Source organism: Cyphomyrmex costatus, unplaced genomic scaffold, assembly GCF_001594065.2.
Source record: "Cyphomyrmex costatus isolate MS0001 unplaced genomic scaffold, Ccosl1.0 scaffold81, whole genome shotgun sequence".
Lineage (NCBI taxonomy): Eukaryota > Metazoa > Arthropoda > Insecta > Hymenoptera > Formicidae > Cyphomyrmex > Cyphomyrmex costatus.
Window position 1 is genome coordinate 952,543 of NW_017280386.1, and position 7,500 is coordinate 960,042.

At 33.7% G+C, this 7,500-nt stretch overlaps 1 protein-coding gene across 1 annotated transcript in view; it reads left to right on the forward strand.

Annotated features, from left to right (window-relative positions):
• The window catches only part of LOC108781397 (epithelial discoidin domain-containing receptor 1), a 148,452-nt gene that overhangs the window by 113,450 nt on the left and 27,502 nt on the right, over window positions 1–7,500 (forward strand). The gene's annotated exons all lie outside the window — the stretch shown is intronic.

A 7,500-nucleotide genomic window follows, 5' to 3' on the forward strand; every position in this document is an offset into this window, starting at 1 on the left:
CACACACACACACACACACACACACACACACACACACACACACACTTGTGTATATATATAATATCGCACGCATACACACATACACACTGATGTTATTCAACGATAAAGTACTCTTTTATTATCATTATGTAGTTGATTTATGTGCTGCTATTCCTATACCTAATATTGAGTCGTTTTTTATAGCATTTAATTCTTTCCATCCACGACTTCAATTTACTTCAGAAATGGGTGGAGAATCATTGAATTTCTTAGATATCACAATGGTTATTAAAAAGAATCGGCTAATTTTTTATTGTATCATAAACCCACTCTTTCGGACAAATATTTAAATTTTCATTCTAATCACCCGTCTTCTCAAAAGAAGAACTTCATTTTTGGATTAGTAAACAAAACACTCCTAAGGTAAATGTCCCAGTTTGCGACCATGACCCTGTTTGTGACCACTTTAAGACTTATATGTAATTAATCAGAAATTTCAAGTAATTTATCTCTGAAAACAATATTTATTGCGTTTTTCAATTAATAATCCATCGTTTTGATATGTGATGTAGTGATATTTGGTAAACAGATAACTCATGAAAATGTGAAATAAGGTGCCCGTATCGACATTAAGTGCAGATCGAGCACGTTGTTGTCGCCACGTTGGTAGACATGGCGTTTGTCACGGCAAAGTCATAGCTGTGTCATATTGTCGTAGACAAACGTTCATAAACAGTTTTTGTGATAAAGTTTTAGTGAACAAGTGAATAAATATTGTGCTATGTGTGAATTCTGAAAAAGGTTGGTAATTTTTAGTATATAAGTGAATATGACAAATCGGTTCAATAAAACATGCATGTTTCTATCTGTGATTGTCTCAAGAGAACTAGCTATAACATTAAATTTCGTTGCTTTTTTCAAAAAGATAACAATTAATACTCATCTCCATATGTTTCTAAACACGTATGAGTTACATTTTGGACGAATAAACGGAAATATTCGATGTATGCTCGAAGGAAAATTTTGGTGACAATGCTATCACTTTTGGCTAGGTCACTTACAATGGACATCGTGTGTATTGCATCATGTGCGTCGGTCACTAAGTGATACATGGTGATACATTCGATCCAATGCACCAGTCACTAACCGTGGAGTCACAAATAGGGCAAAATTAAAATCAAGCGGTCACTAATGTCTACATTTACATAGTTTGCTATTTATTTTTTTATATTTATTAGATTATGTTTACAACCCCAGTAAAGCATGTTTTTCGATACAAAAATGATTAATCTTGAGTATAATTGATTCCTGATTTTAATCACTCTAGAGTATTTTTCATTCGTATTAACTCATGCGATTTTCTTATAAGGTCACAAACTGGGACATTTACCTTATTGTCAGATAAAGTTTTTAATGTAAAAAATATCAATCTGGTAATTATTATTTTGATTGAAAACGATTATCCTTTTAAATTTATTTTTGATAATGTTAACATCAGAATTAAGAACATCGAACATGGCAAAGTTTCGCGAACTATTGAAAATAAATTATTCCAACGTGGTTCACAGTACCTTTTATGCCTACTTTAACTGAAAAATTCAAACATTTTAATAAGGACATCAGAGTTTCTTTCTTTAGGACTAACAAATTGCGAAAATACATTATAGTACACAAAGATCCATTAACTCCAAATTGTAAATCTAACATGGTTTATAAAATTAATTGCAACGAGTATGACGCAACATATCATATATAGGACAGACGGGAAGACAATTGAAAACACCTTGCATTGCAAAACATCGTAATCATATACGTTGGAACACGTCCTTTAAATCGATGATGACTGATCATAGATTGCAGCAGGGACATGATTTTGATTGGTGTAACATTCACATTCTAGACGAAGAACCTTGTTACAGAAAACGTATTATATCAGAAATGCTTAATATTAAAAAGCAAAAAAACGGTTTTAACCTTCAAACAGACACAGAAAGATTACACGAAGCATATATTCCAATCATAAACAAGCTTTGACTTTGCATCACCAAAGTTCTTATTTCAATATTGTATCGACATCCATGAAAGTTAGACGTGTGTCTAGTTTCACTATGTCAATCGAAATTCTTAATTTTTTAATTTTAATTTTTGACTTGTGCATTTGTGTGACCACCTCTCGTGACTCCGATTGCGTTTGCGAAATGTTGACCGTTTGACGATCTGTTTACTATTGATATGTTATGGACAATTTGATGAGTTTTCAACAGCTAGACGTACTTTATGAATTGCTTCAAATCCTTATTCTTTAATTAAAATACAAAAAAATTTTTTTTCCCATCAGAATATGGTGAAACACTGTTTCAATCGGTCATTCAATCGTGAACATTTGGTGAACAAAGACGATTTTTTCTAGAAAGTCTATCGCATTTTTTTTCTTCAAAATAACGCTTTTACCATATATCTATTTTGCGTTTAAGAATATAATAAGACAGATTTTTATAATTTTTGTACATCTAAAGAGAGCTGAATCATACAGCTGAAACAAACAAATTTATTGTAACTTTTATTGGTTAATTATGAAGGAGATGGTCTTATTCACCGATTTTGATGAAATTAGTCTTATTCGATGCGTTTTTGTACGAAGTGATCGAATTTAGCAGAAAAAAGTTCTGCTCCGCTCTGCCCCGCAAACTGAGATATTAATCGTTAAAGCTGCAGACGATTATTGAGGTAGGAAACCACAAAGACGAAACGAAGTCTATAATTCTACTGTTGCACATGGGTTTCGACTTTCCGTGCGAGGCGACTTAATATTATATTAGTGCTGTGTGCTTACTCTAAATATACTTTTAATCCTCTATATATACTTGTTAATATTAATTACTTTTATTTTAGGAATTTCATGAAAATTAATCCTTGTGAAGGTGAAAAAAGACCAACAAACAAGAGAGAAAAAGGTGCTAAGTGACGCCGTATCGCTTCTTGCGACATATCAGTTATGAAGTTATCTGCGGCAATCGAAAATTGTATTCTTTTATTTTAATTATACGTTTTGTTTTTTTATAAATATTAAATAAGTAAGTGCATACAGTATTCTTAACACATCAAATGTATTCAATAGTGTATAATAGTATTTTCAGCATTAAATGTTATTAGTTAAATGTAATTCTAATGTATTAAATATAATTTAAATACAATTTGTAATAAATGATTTAAAAAAAAATTTTCATCGATTTATTGGTTTTAATATATATGCAGTTCATAATTACCTTAGCACACGAATAGTAAGTATAATATGAGCGTTTGTTTATGTAAACAATTACGTACATTAGTATGTCATACGTTTAGTTAACTTAAATATATGTAGTATACCTAAACACTATATCAAATGTATCGTAAAAAGTATTTTTAATATATATTAATATATTTAGATATTAAAAATAAAAACTGATAAATAATTTTTTAATCCTTTAAATTTTCATTTAAAGTAACAGAATTTTCAAAAACGTGTTACTGAAGCTTTGTGCAGCTACTATTTCTGAAATTGTCGTTCTCACTTAATAAATTTCAGAAACGGTAACTGCATAAAGCTTTAGTCACATTTTTCTAAAAATTCCCATAAAAATTTCTAACAGTGTACATATATCATATATATATGTATATATACAGGGTGTGTCACCGAAATTCGGTCAAACAATTAAAATTTTTGGTAAATGTTTACTTTAGGGGAGCCAGCTCCGATGATCTTGACCCTACGGGGGAGCTCCACTACTGTATTCACGTGTACACTTTACAACATGAAGCGACATGGAAGTTGCGAGCTCATTTGCAGAAGAAGAGGTGAAGTTAAGAGTTGCTTCGCATGAATACAGTAGGTTTCACTACTGTTAAAAATAACTTCAACGCTTAAAATTTCAAAAATTATAAAAGTCCGCCACCTAGTTGTTAAGGCAAAGTTGCTCAGAATCATGACCTTGACAACATATGTCAAGGGCAAGGTCATCGGAGCTGGGTCCACTAAAGTGAACATTTACCAAATTTTTCGCTATATTGTGCCTCTGCCAGAGGATGTTGTTAGCTTTCCGAGAATGCCTGATGTTTCTAGTAAATAATCATATTTTCACAATGGCCGCGATGTTGAAACCAAGTGCGGAGTATAATCGAAGAGCCGCGATCATCGAAGGCTTTCACGCTGGGCGCTCAGCAACGGAAATAATTTGATTTTTGGATATCCGAGATCAACCGTTGTGTGGCCAAATTTACGATTTTAGAACAGTCCAACGAAGGTTCCAATATGCCAGCGAGGAAGAGTCACTCGAAAGGACGCACCGCGAGGACTCCCGCAGTCGTTGAAAAGGCTCAAGCGCTGATTTCAAATGACCGTGTCACAAAAGAAGTGTATTTGTGCGTTATAATGGAAGCCGTGGATGGAAACTGTGGCGTCCGGAAAACCGTATGTTTTTCAACAGAACGGTGCACTCATACAAGTCATTTGATTCAAAATTGGCTCTCAGACAATGTCGATATGTTTTGGTCCAAGGAATTCTGGCCTCCCAACAGTCCATATTTAAATCCTTTAAACTACTACGTATGGCGCGTAGTTGAAAGGGTCACTAACAAGTCTCGCGGCATCCTAATGTGACGTCATTAAGGATCGCTATTGAGGCAGCATTCGTCGACATAAACAGCGTTATATTACGGCGTGCGTGCGAACGATTCAGACCGAAAATAGAGGCTGTTATTCAAGCTAATGGGGAATATATCGAATAATCATGCTTTATAGAGATCCCCCAAGTGCCACGTAAAAGGATATTTTGTAATATTTAATTTTTCATTAAAAACATTTTGTTTAAAGAAATTGTTCGATTTGTTCGGATTTTGGTGACGCATCTGTACATATACTTGGCTAATATACCTCGCGATATGAAAATTTTCGATCGTTATATGAGACGTTCCATGAAAACGTAGCTAAATATTAATCCGATCATTACCTCGCATCAAAGAGCTTGAATTCACGATCACATATATCTTTAGCGCGATGATAGGTATTATAAATTCCAATTTGCACATTCCGGAATTCCTTGTTGCACCAATAAAAATGATGGAAATGTGTGCTCGCCAATAAGTACCACATATTAAATATATATTAGGTGTACAAATTAATTCTCAGTCTCTACCTCTCAGCGATCTCAGAACCCGTTTAAGTTGAACTCCCCCCCCCCCCCCCCAAGTAATTTTGAAGTGCCATCTTTTAGCTTTAAAATGAGGTGTATATACACTGCCAGTCAAAAATCTTTGGATGTCATGCATACTTACGGCATAAGGATAAAAATGTTTTTATTAAAATGTTTTAAACAAACATGGATATTCGATCAAAACCAAAGAAAACATTATATTTATTTATAAAGTATAAGAAACAGAACAAAACAGTATCATTTGACCCTTTTGAATCTTTGGAAAAAGCATTTAGTTGACAAGAGTGATTTCAATTTTCATTCCGCTTGACACTGTATCTTTGTCTGTGTGTTTGCAAATATTTCCACTATGTTTCTTTTGTGTCATCGTAATGTGAAAACAATTGTAGAAACTTGAAAGGCAAGGATTTAATAACAAGGTATGTAGTACTCTAGTATTAATATAAGTTTTTATTTTTTATTGAATTGAAAAAAAAATATTTGTGTGACTTTTTTTTATAAGAGATGGCTCTGCGATTGTGAACAAATGTGGATCGAGAGACCAGGGTCGTAATCAATACATACTACAATAATGATGATCTTTCTATTCGTAACATTGCCTCAAAACTGAAGATCCCCTAGTCCACTGTTGCATACATCATCAAGCGTTTTCGTGAAATTGGAAATTTGGAACCAAGTGCCAAATGTCGCACGACACTCGAGCGACATTTGATCTGCACGTAGGGCGGTGAGGTGAGGGGGACAGCGGAAGGCGGAGGCGATTCGAAAATCAGCCGAAAGTTACATACACTTTATGTATGTTCACTTTGTACCTTTAATTAATAATATATCAGTTACTTTTCGTGATAATATATTATTGTTAGATAAAAAGATTTTTTGACTATCTTTTTTTGAACATGGCTTGACCTTTTCATTTTTATGATATGATTTTTTTCGGATAAATCTATCATGCTACTCTCCAAACGAGATAGACAGCGAAATGCTCCTATAATTTAAGCAGATTTCAACTTAGGCCACGACAAGCAGATATCTGTAACAACTATTAAAAGAAGACTTAGATCAGCTGGTCTCTTTGGTAGAGTTGCTGTACAGAAATCACTTCTTCGTCCAGTAAATAAAAAGAAAATATTGCAATTTTTTAAAAAGATTTTTAAAAAGTGTTATGGACGGTTGAGTCCAAATTTGAAATATTTGACAGCAAAAGAAGAATATACGACGTTCGGACGTCGGAACGAAAAAATGATGCTCAACTGCATTACACCAACTGTCAAACATGGTGAAGGAAACCGTAATGGTTTGGGAAGCATTTTCCTACTATAGAGTGAGTGCTCTGTATAGAATTAACGGAATCTTGATCAGAAAAGATACCACAAAATTCTTGTTCATCACGCAGTTCCTACAGGAAAAGACTGATCGACTGGGGATTCATTATATAGCAAGATAATGATCTGAAACACACCTCAAAACTTTGCAAGAATTTCTTAATGAAGAAAAAAGGAGAGAATATACTAAAATTATTGGAATGGCCACCACAATCGCCTGATCTAAACCAAATCGAACTTCTATAGGAAGAACTTGACCGCAAAGTGAAGAAACAAATCTCTTAAGAAAGCCTCTGGAATATATTAGAAGTCTCTTGGAAGCAATTAGAGCCAATTATTTTGCAAAATCTAATCAACAGGATGTCTAAAGTAGTTAAAAATGTGTTAAGAGCTAAGGTGGCTTTTTTTTAATGAAAAAAAGGTTTGACTTTTTCTAGTCGTAAGGGTCTCAAATGATAACGTTTTGTTTTGTTTCTTATACTTTATAAATAAATATAATATTTTCTTTAGTTTTGATCGATTATTCATGTTTATCTTAAACGTTTTTATCCTTATACCGTAAGTATGCATGGTGTCCAAAGATTTTTGACCGGCAGTGTACTTAAGCCTCCTGTGAACATAACTTGAAAAATCAGTAGTAAACACGATGTCGTTTGAAAAACAACATTTGAGACACTGCTTTCTTTTCGCCTTTCAACTTAAAAAAAACACGGCTGAGGCAAAAGAAATGATTTGTTCGGCTTTGGGTGAGAATGCTGTATCGTACAGTGCATGTAAAAAATGGTTCCAATAGTTTCGAGAGGGAAATTTCGACCTTGAGGATCATGAACGCCTTGGTCAACTAAAAAAGTGGAAGACGTCGAGCTGGAGGAAATTTTGAACGAGAATTCTTGCCAAACGTAATTAGAACTTGTAAATACGTTTGGTAACCCAGCAAGACGTTTCCTATCACCTAAAATAGTTGGGGAGAATTCGCAAAGAATCCCGCTGGGTCCCTCATAAGCTCA